Source organism: Bos indicus, chromosome 8, assembly GCF_029378745.1.
Source record: "Bos indicus isolate NIAB-ARS_2022 breed Sahiwal x Tharparkar chromosome 8, NIAB-ARS_B.indTharparkar_mat_pri_1.0, whole genome shotgun sequence".
NCBI classification, from domain to species: domain Eukaryota; kingdom Metazoa; phylum Chordata; class Mammalia; order Artiodactyla; family Bovidae; genus Bos; species Bos indicus.
Window position 1 is genome coordinate 58606783 of NC_091767.1, and position 16607 is coordinate 58623389.

Below are 16607 nucleotides of genomic sequence, written 5' to 3' on the forward strand. Positions count from 1 at the left end.
TGGACTGGTTGGATTTCCTTGCAGTCCAAGGGACTCTCAAGAGTCTTCTCCAACACCACAGTTCAAACGCATCAATTCTTCTGCACTCAGCTTTCTTTATAGTCCAACTCTCACATCCATACATGACCACTGGAAAAACCATAGCCTTGACTAGATGGACCTTTGTTAACAAAGTAATGTCTCTGCTTTTTAATATGCTGTCTAGGTTGGTCATAACTTTCCTTCCAAGGAGTAAGGGTCTTTTAATTTCATGGCTGCAGTCACCATCTCCAGTGATTTTGGAGCCCAGAAAAATAAAGTCAGCCACTGTTGCCACATCTATTTGACATGAAGTGATGGGACCAGATGCCATGATCTTAGTTTTCTGAATATTGAGCCAACTTTTTCACTCTCCTCTTTCATTTTCATCAAGAGGCTCTTTAGTTCTTCACTTTCTGCCATAAGGGTAGTGTCATCTGCATATCTGAGGTTATTGATATTTCTCCCAGAAATCTTGATTCCAGCTTGTGCTTCCTCCAGCCCAGCATTTCTCAGGACGTACTCTGCATATAAATTAAATAACACAGTCCTTGGGCCTCCAAAAACAACTAGCTCAGCCCTTTCTCTTCTGATGAGAAATGTGTCCAAAGATGTCAGAGCTTGAAATAATACAGCTTTTCACAGGCAGAAGCAGGCACAAAAATGCAGATCTAATACCTAAACTGCCATTCTTTGGATTACATGCAGTGACTCCTTCAACCAGTTCCTCCTTAAACTCAGGAAAGGATAACATTTGGAGGCACATGGACTTCAGCATTTTCAAGTCAGTTACCTTGAGGAAAAGTTGCAGATCACCTTTCCTGCAGAATGAAACATGCTGATGCCCACGTGTTCAGGACCAGAAATGAACAATGTATGCTTTAAAACTGGCTATTGCTCCTAAAGCACTATCCTTCTCCATCCTACCTGCCACTTACGTAGATAGAATTTAGGTGAAGCTTCAAAGTAACTGTTTTACTAAAAAGTCCTGTTATTTTGAGTGGGAGATGTATCAACCAAATTTATAAACCATTTTAAAAATTCAACTTTATTTAAAACATAATTAACTTACAATAAACTGTATCCATTTAAAGAATAAAATTTCATGAGTTTTGACAGTTACACCAATGAACCGTTACCATTATCATAATGCAAACCACTTATTTTACCTCCCCAAAATTCCTCAGGCTCATGTATAATTCACTTTTCCCTTAGCTCGCAGCTCTAGGCAATATTTTGTCTACTATTTGTCACACTAGATTAATTTACATTTTCTAGATTTTCATATATTCTGAGGATTTTGTTTCCAACTTTTTCCACCCATGTTGACAGTTTTGTTTTTTGTTTTTTCCTGTTGAGTGGTATTCCATTGTATGAATATACTGCATTTAGTTTATCCTTTTGATTGTTGATGGGTATTTGGTTTGTTTATAATTTGAGGCCATTGTTAATGAAGCTTCCCTGCACACTTACATACAAGTATTTGTGTAAACAAAATTTTATTACTCTTCTGTAAATACCTAGGAGAAGAATAGCTGGGTTGTATGGTAGATGTATGTTTGTTTTTCATAAACCGTCAAAATTTTTTCCAAGGTGATTTTCCATTTTATACTCCATCAGTGATATATGAGCATTTCAGCTGCTACACATCTTTGCCAGCACTCAGTGTTATCAGCCTTTTAAATATTCACAAGTTTAATGAGTATATATTGTTCTAGTATGGTTTTATCATTTCTCAATGATTGATAATGTTGAATATATTTTTATATATTTATTCACCATTTGTACATCTCCTTTTATATGTCTGTTCAAATTATTGAGTTGATTGTCTTCTTATTATTGAGTTGTAGAAGTTATTTACGAGTTCAGGATAAAGCTTTTACTAGGTGTCTGCTTTGTGAATATTGTCTGTCATTCACCATGAAGCCACTATAACCCATTTTTAAGGCATATTATATAACTGGTAAAGCAAAAGAAAAATTAATAATGCATTATTCCACAATTTATTTTATAATATATTGGGTTGGCCAAAAAGTTTGTTCAGGTTTTTCTGTACCATCTTATGGAAAAGCTCAAGTGAACTTTTGGCCAACCCAATACATTATTCACTTATTAGCAGTGATTATCTTCTCCTCAGCCTAGGCTATAAACTATATACTTTACAGCCTTCTCTGAAAATAGTACATTATAGTTAATGCACAGGGATTTTCTTGACTCTAATGTCCTTGCTGTATTAATACCTAGTTTAACACACACAGACACACACGTGCATAAACACAAATACACACTGCAGTTAAACGACCCTAAACCATAATTGCCTGTTAAGCACTTATCTTATGTAAATTATCTTTTTCCAAATGTGGAAATACTTGCTTAACAAGAGTCCTGCCATTAGCCCTCAAACAGGCACATGGACAGTTATTAGAAAAACAAATGGTCTCAGCCCTCTTTTCCAGTCCGAGATGCTGAGTATCAAGGTTGAACTCAGAAAAGCTTTTACAACCAATTGATTCAGCTCTGAAAATGGAGTTTTCCACTGGTGATGCCAAGAAACCCTTGAGTACAGAACTAGGCTCTGTGGTGATAAACATCTGACATTTTCATTTGCAAGTATTCATGTTTCATTTTAGATAATGTTCCCCCTATTTACTTCTTCAGCAGTAATGCATCAAATATCCTACAGTGTAATCTTTCTCTCAGCACTTATCAATGAACTATGAAATAGTATTAAATAGAATTAATTAGAAGTTTTAATGAATCATGTCTGTCCTCATTTATTATACAATGTAATTTTCGAGGAGTGATTAATTATGAGTTACAGATGAGTGAATGGTTAATGTAGTTTGTTAACCTTACTAAGGAGTGACTATACACAGCAAGCTGCCTCTCCTCTGTTTATTAGCACGTGGCTTGTAATACCATCAGTTTAAGTAAATGAAAAGATTTTAGTGACTTTGCATTTAATATGCACTGTCAGCTAATAATTTACTCCCTTATTTTCTTTCCTATGTATTTTATGAACATTGTTGAGATTTAAAAGCAGAATTCGGCTACCCTTATTTTGAAGTATTTCTATGTAACTCTTAGTATGCCTATGTCATGACCATCTGAGCTGTATGATTATTTTAAGTAGATCCTATTTAATACAGGTAGGTTGCTTAAAATGAATCTCCCTACATATTTCCTTGAAGAATATACCAATTTACCACATGATTATTGTCATTATCTAAGAAAGTAGGAGCTGACTGCCTTTCATTTTCAGTTTTCTTACATGCACCCTTCAGAAGCTGAATAATGACTAAGTTGACAAAAACAGTAGCTAAATACAAAATACTTTTGTAGACAAGAAGTAATTGAGACTGGTATATGGGAATGCCATTAGAGATTTTGCCTTCCCAACAGACACAGTCACAAAAGACCGTGGCATCCTTGGGGATGAGTCTTACAACATTCTAGTTTGTTTTTTCTTTGGACTCAACACTGTGGTTGTATAGAGGTGGGAAATCCTCACGGCATGCCTCCCACAATACCTCCATTTGCTGGCTGAAGTGCAGAGACTCGTTTTTGCTGTGCAAAGCAAACGCTGGTGTTTTCTACTCTGAATCTAAGGAATTTTGATAGCTGTTTGGAGGCCCAGTTAACCTCAGAAGGAAAAATAACAATACTTACTTAATATCTGTGTGATATTTAACAACTTTCATTATTTTCTCATAGGCATTATCTTATTAAATCTAGGTAAAAATCTCATGAAAGAGGAAACTATGATTAAAAGATGTAAACTGACTTATCCAGAACCCCTCAACCAGTGAAGGGATGAACAAAGCATTCATTAATGTAGCAACCACTTACCTAGCACCCTACATGAGACGATGACTACTTCCTTGTGGCCTGGATAAGACAGAGCCCTTTTCATCAGGAACCTTGGACTCCAGTAGAGGGGACAGGAAACAAAGGAATTAAGTAGTAATAAATACTGTGGAGAAGATTTAAAAGGAAGAAATAAATCCTGTAAAGAATATTTAAAAGGTTAGAGAGAAACAGGGCTTGAGGAAGGTTATTTTAGAAAAAAAAAAATGGTCAGAGAAAGGCTCCTTGAAGAAATGTCATATCAGAACAAAACTGACTGATGAAGAAGTCAATTATATGAAGAAAACTTCCAGGCAGAGGGAAGCAGCAAAGCCAAAGGTCGTGAGCCCTTTGGTATGTTTGAGGAAGACCAAGAGACAAGTGTGGCTGAAGACAAATGTATTAATACCCAGAGAGAGATGAAGCTGGAAAGATAGATAAGAGATCTTCCAGTTTAGTGCCCTAGAAGGGATTGGCAAAGATTTTGGATTTAAACTCAAGAGATAATGGGTGCTGAAAGGACTTTTCCAATTCAATTCTGCCCAGAATTTTTAGGATATGAGGAATGGTAGACAGTGTTCTAGAACATCAGGTAGCATTTTAATCCCCATTTCTCATTATAAGGAAGAAAAGTAGAAAAAAAGATTTCCCCTAGAGCCTAGAATTTGAAGCTATTAATGTAAAAGTATACTGGCAATTTCCTGTCTTCCTTAGAGAACTCAACTTTCAGACAAGCAATGCTCTTTGAAGTCAGGGACTCTGTCTTACTCACTTTTACTTCTGTTTGGCACACAAATCAATGTCTCATGTTTCCAATCAGTGCTCTCTGAAGTGAACTGAATGGCTTGATACTTATTGCTCTGGCCAACCTATGCCTGAAAAACCATGATAGAATGGACCATGTTATTTGAAATCACTGTAATATAACAGAAAGATCCAGAAGGTAGCCTTCACTTAACACTTGGCTTCACGGTATATGCTATTGATCCAGACATCTAATTTGTCTGTAGTCAGGTATTGCTAATCCCTGAAGCAGGTGTATAATCACTTATTTTGAAAACACTTTGTTTAAATATACATTTTCCTGCCTACCTCCCCAAGTAAAATTGTGATGATTCACAAATGTTAATTCTTAAAGGAATGCTCTGGGAATCTGTTTCTTCTACCACTCGCCATAGACTGTGAGAAGTGATGAGCTCAGATGAAGGAGCAACACCGTTTTATGTTACAGAAATAGGATTTTACCTAGGAATTTCAATACCATAAACTTTAAGAGTCTATTTTGTTTATTGATCCACTTTAAAGTCCATGCCTTTATAATCACAAAATCAAGTATAAAGGAAGAAAAAAACAAACTGTCCCCACTACTCTCTTAGATTCAGTTACTGGGGCCTACAAGGTCTATTACTTTGATGTGTTGATGGTTTTAAAGATATATGTTCTATTCTACTAATAGTAGATTGGAAGGTAAATTCAATGTAATAAGCCCAATATATGAACACAAGCATATGAAACCAGGGTCTGGCCTTAAACAAAGTTCTATTACATAGTAATTGACATAACTAAAAGGGAAAAGAAGAATTTCTTTAATTACAAGATATTCTGCAAGTGCTAAACTATATACTGCATTATGTAAACATACATTCAGAAAATGAAGATCATGGCATCCGGTCCCATCATTTCATGGGAAATAGATAGGGAAACAGTGGAAACAGTGTCAGACTTTATTTTTCTGGGCTCCAAAATCACTGCAGATGGTGACTGCAGCCATGAAATTAAAAGACGCTTACTCCTTGGAAGGGAAGTTATGACCAACCTAGACAGCATATTCAAAAGCAGAGACATTACTTTGCCAACAAAGGTCCGTCTAGTCAAGGCTATGGTTTTTCCTGTGGTCATGTATGGAGGTGAGAGTTGGACTGTGAAGAAGGCTGAGCTCCGAAGAATTGACGCTTTTGAACTGTGGTGTTGGAGAAGACTCTTAAGAGTCCCTTGGACTGCAAGGAGATCCAACCAGTCCATTCTGAAGGAGATCAGCCCTGGGATTTCTTTGGAAGGAATGATGCTAAAGCTGAAACTCCAGTACTTTGGCCACCTCATGTGAAGAGTTGACTCATTGGAAAAGACTCTGATGCTAGGAGGGATTGGGGGCAGGAGGAGAAGGGGACGACAGAGGATGAGATGGCTGGATGGCATCACTGACTCGATGGACGTGAGTCTGAGTGAACTCCGGGAGTTGGTGATGGACAGGGAGGCCTGGCGTGCTGCGATTCATGGGGTCACAAAGAGTCGGACACGACTGAGCAACTGATCTGATCTGATGTTTCTCAGAAGAGACACAAATGAAAGTTTGATGAGAAAATTCACTGGTCAGTTCATAATTTTTGATGGACTTTATTTTTTAAAGCAGCTTTAGTTGGTCATAGTAGAACTGAGCAGAAAGTACAGAGTTATCATGGACCCCATCTTCTCTCTCCACATATACAACTTCCCCCACTATCAGTATCTGGAACCAGAGTGGGACATTTGTTACCATTCAAAATGAACCTACATTGACAACTAATTCTCACTCAACGTTCATACTTTACGGCTCACTCTTCTGATATACATGCTGTGGGTTTTGGCCAGTGCATAATGGCATGTCTCCATCATATTAGGACTTCCCAGGTGGTGCTAGTGGTAAAGAACCAACCTGCCCATGCAGGAGACGTAAGAGTCACAGGTTCAGTCCCTGGGTTAGGAAGATCCCCTGGAGGAGGGCATGGCAAATCAGCCCAATGTTCTTGCCTGGAGAATCCCATGGACAGAAGAGCCTGGCAGGCTACAGTCCATAGGGTTGCAAAGTTGGACATGACTGAAGCAACTTGGCATACACACACACACACCCCATTATACTATCATATGGAATAGTTTCACTGCCCTAAACCTCCTGTGTGCTTTCTCTTCCTTCCCTTCAACCCCTTGTAACCACTGATGTTTCTACTCTATATATGAATCTACTTTTTCAACTCTGAATTTTATGAATTTACAGATCAAGTATTTCAATAAAAACTTAGCATTCAATTTGTTTTCAGTGTTTGAAGTGTAAAATACAAATGAGATTTTGAAGATTAGTACGAAAAAACTAAAGCATCTCAATTTTTCATACTGATTACATGTTGAAATAATAACAGCTAAATTGTATGGAATAAAATAACATACATCCTAAAGGTTAATTTGATCTATTATTACGTTTTTAATATGACTACAAACATTTTTCAAAATACATGTGCCATACATTATATTGGGTCATTCATTTAGGTTTTGAACATGAAAAAGTTCATTAGGTTTTTTCATGTCACAGAACTTGAGTGAACTTATTGGCCAACCCAATATTACTAGACTAGCACTTGTTTAGACTTAGAACTAAATAACTAAACTCTAGAAATATCATTAACTGGGAGATCAAACATTTCCCAGACATTATGAGTAAACTGCCTTTCATTCTATTTCATTAGTACTAGATAAAAATGTAAGAAATTTGCTTGAATAAATATGATTACCTATCAGTATTAGGTGCTCAGTCATGTCCAACTCTTTGTAACCCCATGGACTGTAGCCCATTAGATATTGGGGTTCATCTACAATAAACCCATTTGTAAGTGAGTGCCAGGGTCTGAATGTCCATATAAGGGGAGCTAGGACACATACCTCACAGTTTTTAAAAGATCTGAGAGGGATGTCTGACAAGTATTATTTAATATCTATTACCTCCTTTCCTATATGAGTAGAAGGTTGGCATAGTATTCTTCACTTGCAAGTTCTATTTACTTTACTTGTATGTAGCCAGCCAGGCTGCTCTGTCCATGAGATTCTCCAGGCAAGAATACTGAAGATTAAATCATTGTAGGTTGACACGTGAATTTAGCAAAACAATATAGGAGAGTTAAACATTTTAACCATGAACATATACCATAAGTCCATATTTTATATGATATCCATGGGTCTTATAACCACATGATCTCATTTTGCCTATAAACATCACCTCTTACATTCCTCTCCGCTCTTTATTATTTTTTTTTTCCCCTCTCAGCTCTTTAGTGAACACTTTTTCCATGTAGGCCTTTGATCTAATAACAAATGCCAGAATTCTCCCAAGAAAATGGAAGTAGGCAGGTAGAACTATTATAATTTATTTTTTTGTTATGAAGAGCTTTTTTCTTCTTTCTACCTCATCATACATTAAATATTAAATCCGAAGGAAGGAGGGAGAAGATGGAACTGTAAAGGGTTTTTGGAGAGAGAACAAGTGGGAGGTTGCACACCTGTACCCTCTCCTTTTCTTAGCTCTTAAATTCACTGACGCTTAAAGGGGGAAATAGCACTTACAAGTGCTGGATTGGTACTCACACTCAATCCACAAGTCTCCTTTGTCACCTGTGCTTCTTCAGTGCTGGGGTGGGTGCGGGGGGGAGGCTGAAAGAGAGGCAGGAACAGAGTCTTTAAAAGTGTTCTTTTCATGCTCACTCAACTCTCCCCAGTTCTTGGATCCTGCATGTGACATGCAGAAGGATATGAAAATCTTTGACTGAATTCTGAATGGCACCTTGTTTCTACTTCAGTACACGTTCTTAGACCAGCTTTGTTTCGGTCTCTGAGTTAGATAATTTTTATTAGATATTTGGATTCATCTACAATAATATAACAAACCCATTTGTAAATGGGTGCAAGGGTTTGGCTGTCCATAAAAGGGGAGCTAGGACATGTACCTCAAGTTTTTAAAAGATCTGAGAGGGATGTCTGACAAGTATCATTTAATATCTATTACCTCCTTTCCTGGGAGATTCCCTGGTAGCTCAGATGGTAAAGTGTCTGTCTGCAATGCGGGAGACCTGGGTTCAATCCCTGGGTCAGGAAGATCCCCTGGAGTAGGCAGTGGCAACCCAGTCCAGTACTCATGCCTGGAAAATTCCGTGGATGGAGAAGCCTGGTGGGCTACAGTCCATGGAGTCGCAAAGAGTCAGACACGACTGAGCAACTTCAGCTCCTTTCCTATCTGAATAGAAGGATATCATTGTATTCTTTACTGGCAAATTCTATTTTAAAGAAATTAAAGATTTAAAGAATTGTAAAGAGCACTTAAAGAAGGAAGTAAATGCATCTCTGATTTTAAAGTTCTATCAAATTGAGAAGTCACTTCCTGTTTATCCACATACCATGTTCATTCTCACTTCATAATGGTTCCTTGTGTCTGGAATCCTCTTTCCTACTCTTTGTCATTCACCTCCTCTTCATCCTTCACATATCAAATGAAGTGCCATTATCTCATGGAGGCCAGGGATAGCATACTATAAAGTCAAAATTAAAATAATTATTGGAATTCTTATTTCCTTTTTTAAAAGTAATTTATTTATTTTAATTGGAGGCTAATTACTTTACAATATTGTAGTGGTTTTTACCATACAATGACATGAATCAGCCATGGGTGTACATGTGTTCCCCATCCTGAAGCCCCCCCACCCCTTCCCATCCCAACCCTCTGGGTCATCCCATTGTATCAGCCCTGAGCACCCTGTCTCATGCATTGAACCTAGGCTGGCAGTCTGTTTCACATATGATAATATACATGTTTCAGTGCTATTCTCTCAAATCATCCCACCCTCGCCTTCTCCCACAGAGTCCAAAAGACTGTTCTATATAGCTGTGTCTCCTTTGATGTCTCACATATAGGGTCATCGTTACCATCTTTCTAAATTCCATATATATGCGTTAGTATACTGTATTGGTGTTTTTCTTTCTGACTTACTTTGCTCTGTGTAATCGGCTCCAGTTTCATCCACCTCATTAGAACTGCTTCAAATGCATTCTTTTTAATGGCTGAGTAATATTCCATTGTGTATATGTACCACAGCTTTCTTATCCATTCGTCTGCTGATGGACATCTAGGTTGTTTCCATGTCCTGGCTATTATAAACAGTGCTGCGATGAACACTGGGGTACATATGTCTCTTTCAATTCTGTTTTCCTTGGTGTGTATGCCCAGCAGTGGGATTGCTGGGTCATATGGCAGTTCTATTTCCAGTTTTTTAAGGAATCTCCCCTCTGTTCTCTATAGTGGCTGTACTAGTTTGCATTCCCACCAACAGTGTAAGAGGGTTCTCTTTTCTCCACATCCTCTCCAGCATTTGTTGTTTGTAGACTTTTGGATCGCAGCCATTCTGATCAGTGTAAGATGGTACCTCATTGTGGTTTTGATTTGCATTTCTCTGATAATGAGTGATGTTCAGCATCTTTTCATGTGTTTGTTAGCCATCTGTATGTCTTCTTTGCAGAAATGTCTGTTTAGTTCTTTGGCCCATTTTTTGATTGGGTCATTTATTTTTCTGGAATTGTGCTGCAGGAGCTGCTTGTATATTTTTGATATTAATTCTTTGTTAGTTGCTTCATTTGCTATTATTTTCTCGCATTCTGAAGGCTGTCTTTTCGCCTTGCTTATAGTTTCCTTCATTGTACAAAAGCTTTTAAGTTTAATTAGGTCCCATTTGTTTATTTTTGCTTTTATTTCCATGACTCTGGGAGGTGGGTCATACAGGATCCTGCTGTGATTTATGTCAGAGAGTGTTTTACCTATGTTTTCCTGTAGTAGTTTTATAGTTTCTGGTCTTACGTTTAGATCTTTAATCCATTTTGAGTTTATTTTTGTGTACAGTGTTAGAAAGGTTTTAGTTTCATTCTTTTTTACAAGTGGTTGACCAGTTTGGAATTCTTATTTCTTTAAAACCAGTGAAAGCAGTAAGATGCTGGGGGAAAGTGATAAAAGTTTAATCATCTATAAATTCCCTGACCTTCAGGGTAACTTGGAGGTACCCCTTTATTACACTTGCAAATTACCCTGCACTTCATAGCACACAGCACAATTATAATTATCTGTTCATTACTTGTCTCGCTGTCTAGACTACAGATATAAGCAAAGAGGCTGTCAGCTCAGAATAAAAATAAGCTCCATGAGGGAAAATGTTGCTCTGGACTTTATTCCTGATACCCAACCTAGTTCCTGGCATACAGTAGGCACTGAATAAAGATTTATTGACTGAATTAATAAATAAATGCAAGAATGAAGAGGTTATACTTCATGTTCATAAGTAATGCTTTACCAGTAAGGATATTTGAGGAAGTAGACCACAAGCCCATACATATAGAATGATAGAAATCAATGAATAAAATATCTCACTCACTTTTCAATATATCAGAAGTCTGAAAGTGGTCTTTACCCAATGGCTGAGATGTGGTGTTGTAAGTGAGCTAGATCGTCATCCACATAGCAAGATTTAATAGACAAAACTCTGTAGTTAATAAACCAATCATGTGTGTATGTGTGTGTCTAAGTGTGTGTGTATATGTTTAGGAGATACTCTTAACATCAAAAGAGAAAAAGAAGAAGTGATTAAAAGCAGTTGACTCTGGGGAGTAGATCTCAAGGTACTTCAAAGTGACTTCCTTTGTTTGGAAGTCTTTCTGTATTTTTTTTTACCATATTTTGTATTTATTTGATGACAAAAGACAAAAACCCTTATCCATTTTATAGTAACTCAGCCTCAATAATCAATCACTCACTTCCCACTATGTATCCTTTGCTTTATAATACTAAATTTCATACTTTCTACACTAAATTACAAGGTTCTTAATACCACATTCATGTCATACACATCGTTATAATCCTCATGATATATACTGCAACATGTTATACATAGTATATATTAATATCTGTTGACTGACTGTTGAAGATTGGAGGTTATCATTTTTAACTCAAGTGAGTCTTGTTTCTAATTTAATTTTCATTTATTTTTACACTCCCTAAAGAAGCTGATTTTTGTAAACAAGGTCACAACTGGCTATAGTTATAACTATTTTCCCATTAAATGAATATTATAAGAACATAATGAAGATATCTTTATCTCTTGAAAATAAAGAGGCTAATATATGACTTTTTATAAATGCAGATTTGTATTTATTTAGTTTTTAAATTAAATGTTTCTATTATTTATTAAATATAGGCACTTCAGCTCTCTTCTTTTTTTACTACATGACTTTTCACATAGGAACCCATAAATACGTTCATGTTCCAGGCCAGCAACATGATGACATTTCCAGGTGAATGTCTAATGATCCTACATGATAACCCAATGCTAATACTAATAATAACAATGCTATAGAACTTTTGAGGATGTCTCAATGATTATCCATGAAATGGTTTACTACAGAATAGTGCAAGTTCAAAATTAAAATAATGACTAGGGTTCTTATTTTTAAAAACTAGTAAAAGCCACAGAAGTGTGGGAAAAGATGATAACATTTTAATCATACATAAGTATAAAGAAATGTCTCTATGGTCGTTTGTTGCCTTTTAGAATCATAGTATCATGTAATCTTATAAACCCAGGGTTAAAGAGACCAGAAACGGTCATTTTTCCAATTTCTCATCCAATGTATCATAACTTTTTGCTAAAACTTTCCAATAGTCATCTTGCATGGTTAAACATTCTCTCCCAAAGAGACTTTGATTCTAAAATGTTCTAACTTTTAGAAATTTTTCTCTTACACTGAGGCAAAAAATAAATAAATAAATCTCTGTATATAACTTTAATGGGTTGGTATGACCCATTAAGGTAATCCAGAATGAATCCAACACTCATTTCCTGTTAGACACTTTTAGACATTTGAAGAATGATTTTTTTGTGTGCTTCTGAATCTTCTCTTTCCTTGTCAACTAACTAGAATTTGAATCCCCACCAAGTGCTGAAGCCTGACCTGAGAAACCACATCCACCTGTCTGTATTCCCTAAATTACTCTTGCATCTCTGTCTTCAGGAATCTCTGTCATTGGGTTAAATTTTAGAAACATGGGAAGACCCGAAAACATTAAGATCCCGGTAATAGAAGGCAGTATGTTAGAAAGAAATCCAAACATTTGCTCTTAGAAGGAATTCCCAGTGTGAGGCAATGATTTCCAAGGTCAAGAATTTGAAACAAATCCAAGAAAACTTTTACCCTTCTTCACCTAATTTGTTTAGAGGTTGGAGTTAATTTTTAAGTATATCTTAGCAGCGCTGAATTATCCTCCAGAACTATGGATACAGGACCTCTAACAGCAGGAGGCAAAATGAACAGGCTCTATTTACATCTTCTTTTTTTTCAGTCTTTGCCACTTTAATAGCTTAATTGTTGTTTCTCCTATTATATGATTTACTTCAAAGATACCATACAGTCTTGCTCATTTTTATTCTGCATGGATAAAATTACTGAGCTTCAATGTCTGTTCCCCAGTCTTTGAAAGCCAATGACCTTGTCAGAAACATCACCTTTGCCCCCTTTCTAATTGACACCTTTGCAAATGCACTGGGCCAGGGGTCTTATTAATAATTTTTATTTCCATTATTTCATTAATAGCTGAATTTCATTAAACCACTCTTTTCACTTCAAGACAAAGGAATTTCTCATGGAAATAAAAACAATATTTTGAGTGCTGTTAGAAAACTGAATTTAAGAGTTGCACATAATTACATTTTTTTTTAACTCAGCTTACTCTGAAGTATAGTATGAAAACTGTCAAAATCTTTACTTCTAGCTTCTAGCCTTCCAAAATTATGATCTTCCATTCAGGAGATTTAAAAGCGAAGGATTCAAATTTAGGGTCTATTGCTTTAGAGGATACAAAAGATTATATGGATGATTCAATTGTTCCTTGTACTTTCATTTCTTATTTTGTTGGAATCATTCAGCTATGGTCTCAGAACTGAAAGTATACAGGTCATTAAAATGGGTAAGAAAGAAGATGTGAGCACTCATGGAAACTTTGAGCTAAACCAAAAGTGAGAGTCGAATTGAAAAGTGACATTGATGTCTTTCTTGCTGTGACTAAATTAAACTCTAAAAATTTTGTTATTTTCAAGTCATCATCTATGTTCACATCCATTTTTTACAGCCACATTCTAGGTAATTGTCAAATTCCAATTTGGCTTAATTTCTAAGCTGCAGGGAACTTATCTCAAATTTCGACCTAGGAGCAGGTACTTGGGAAAGGCAGAGCTAATCTTTACCTGTGACAAAGAGAAAAGTGTGAAAGGCTTAAAAACACTTCTGCACTACTACCCTGCTTAGTATTGTGAAAGCAAGCAGTGTTGACCACAAAGAAGGTCATCACAGATCTTAGATCTGCTTCTGAGAATGTGTCTCCAAAAGTCTGCACCCATTTCACTGGGGGAGCTTTTTTAAAAATGTAAATACCTAGGTCCACTCGGACAAAATAACCCCAAACTGGGTAACATCATGCAAAATTTCACTATGACATCCCAGTCTTACCAGTCCCTTTATAGACTTGGTCATCTACTAAATCTTTCCTTCTCTATATTTTATTTTCAATATCTCAGGAAATGATTTATCCCCACTTCCCTCACATATACCTTTTGAAGTCCCCACACAGGTTGCTATGGAGATAGTGATGCAGATGTCTATGGCTTCCCTTAAGAGATCTCAGAATGCAATCTATCAAAAGGCAGGATTTTAGAGAGAGTATTTCATCTCAGACTGATCACATACTGTAAATTCCTGACCTAGATTAGCATCACAAAATCTATGATGTATCCCTTCCCACTCTCATGTTTTGCATATTCGAGTGTTTTCTACCTACTTTGCAATCTGCAATCCACTCCCTTTCCATTGCTTCTTATTGTTGTTTGCTTCTTTCTGTTTCTTGAAAATAAAAAGAACGATTGTTGATTGAAGTAATAAAGCTCCCATAAAATAGAAACGTCTGACTGATCTTTACCATTGGCATTCTAATTCTGACTTGTGATTCAACACTACTGCTTAAAAGTTACTTCTGCCTTTCTAAGTTAGCACAATTCAGCATTTGAGTTCCCAGGAAGTCATAAAATACCCAGAAGAACTTAACATCTGTAGATCTGTACAGTATCTGAAATTGTGCTTTTGCAGACTGATCAAACAGAACTAAACCTCACCATTTTCTCCAGTCACAGTCATCCTACTCTGCAACTTAATCTGCCCTGCATATAAGCAAATGAAGTCAGTACTTGCTCAAAAATATCTGTCCATAAACTTGACAACCCGTTAGAGGCATTCCTTGGAATTAAGAATTTAGCACAATTTATTCAGGTTCCTTTTACACTGCAAATAAAGAGAGAAAGGAAGGTCACATACTAGGTTAGTATGTTATCGGCTTAGCTTGTTGTCATCTTGAGCTAGAGGAAGTGAGGCAGAGGATTGGTCAGTTTAATAGGGTGCCAAAGCCAGAACGTGGTTTATAAACTCTTTGAAGAAGTAAACATTTATCTTCGAAATTCCCAGCACATATAACATTGGTCTTCATATTTGTTGAAAAATACTTAGTATAGAAAACAACAAGAAGCAAACTGAAATTATTTAATGAGTTTGCCAAAGGCTCTTCTTACCTTGGCTTTCTCTGCTCAGTTTTACTTTTGACCTTATCTTACTGCCTGTTGATGTGTTGATTATTGTCTTGACTTTTCCTCCTTGTGTTCTATGTGGGTGAGTTTATATTTCCCAAAGTTTTGTTTTTGACCATCTTATACTGGAGATAAGGAAAAGGCAGATATTAGCATCTGTGTTTGTGACAGTGGTGATATGGAGTTCTGGAAATATTATTTATGACCATCTCATCTTGAGACATGGAGAAGGCAATGGCAACCCACTCCAGTACTCTTGCCTGGCAAATCCCATGGATGGAGGAGCCTGGTGGGCTGCAGTCCATGGGATCGCTAGGAGTCGGACACGACTGAGCGACTTCACTTTCACTTTTCACTTTCATGCATTGGAGAAGGAAATCCAACCCACTCCAGTGTTCTTCCCAGGGACGGGGGAGCCTGGTGGGCTGCAGTCTATGGGGCCACACAGAGTCGGACATGACTGAAGCAACTTAGCAGCAGCAGCTTGAGAAAAGAAGTAAAAATTGCTCCCAATAAGTTCAGGTTTAGATATTTAGTGTTTTAGACTTAGTGTGTATGGTATTAACAGAGGCTAGAATAATTTTACTCTGATAAGCACATTTTAATTTGACATTTATTTTAAAAATCTAATATTATTTAATCTTGACTGATTAATCTTTTAATAGTCAATCTGCTATGATTTAGTCAAGTTAAAACAGATGGTTCATTGATGAGGTGCCAAAGTCTTTACAGAGACCTTAGGAGAAAATAAACCAATAAAAAGGAAGCATCCTTTTCAGTGTACCAATATGCAGCTGATTGTGTTTTGATTTGAGGGGTACGATGTGGGGGCAAAAGTAGAGAGAAGAGGAAGACATTATTTAATATTAAGTAAAGACTACACCTTCTATTAGGGGATGGGAGGAACTGCTGCAACCAGCAAGTTCCTTTCAGAGGATATGCTGAGACCCCACTAACCCATTTGTCTTTGTATTTTTGTTTGGTTGGTTGTTTTGTTTTGTCTTTTTTTGCAAGCATTGTAATAATTCATTTTATTTAATGCTGTTACTTTTTTTCCAGGTTTATTGACATATAGTTGACAAAAATTTATATGTTTAAGGTGTGCAATGGGATGGTTTTATAGACATATATATTGTGAAATGATTATAATTAAGTTAATACATCCATCACCTCACATATTTACCTTTCTTTTGGTGTGATGAGAGCAGTTATGAGTTACTGTCTCAGCAAATTTCAGTTATGTAGTAAGACTTATCAACTAGAGTCACTTTGTAATATATT

General features: G+C 36.6%; 1 long non-coding RNA gene across 1 annotated transcript; it reads right to left on the reverse strand.

The window, feature by feature from the left end:
- Positions 1 to 883: 883 nt before the first annotated feature.
- On the reverse strand, positions 884 to 9192 carry LOC139184558 (uncharacterized). Its single transcript, XR_011568091.1, has 3 exons — positions 9060 to 9192; positions 8672 to 8899; positions 884 to 8319 (listed from the first exon to the last, which is right to left on the reverse strand). It is a non-coding gene; the product is annotated as an uncharacterized lncRNA (long non-coding RNA).
- Positions 9193 to 16607: the final 7415 nt, after the last annotated feature.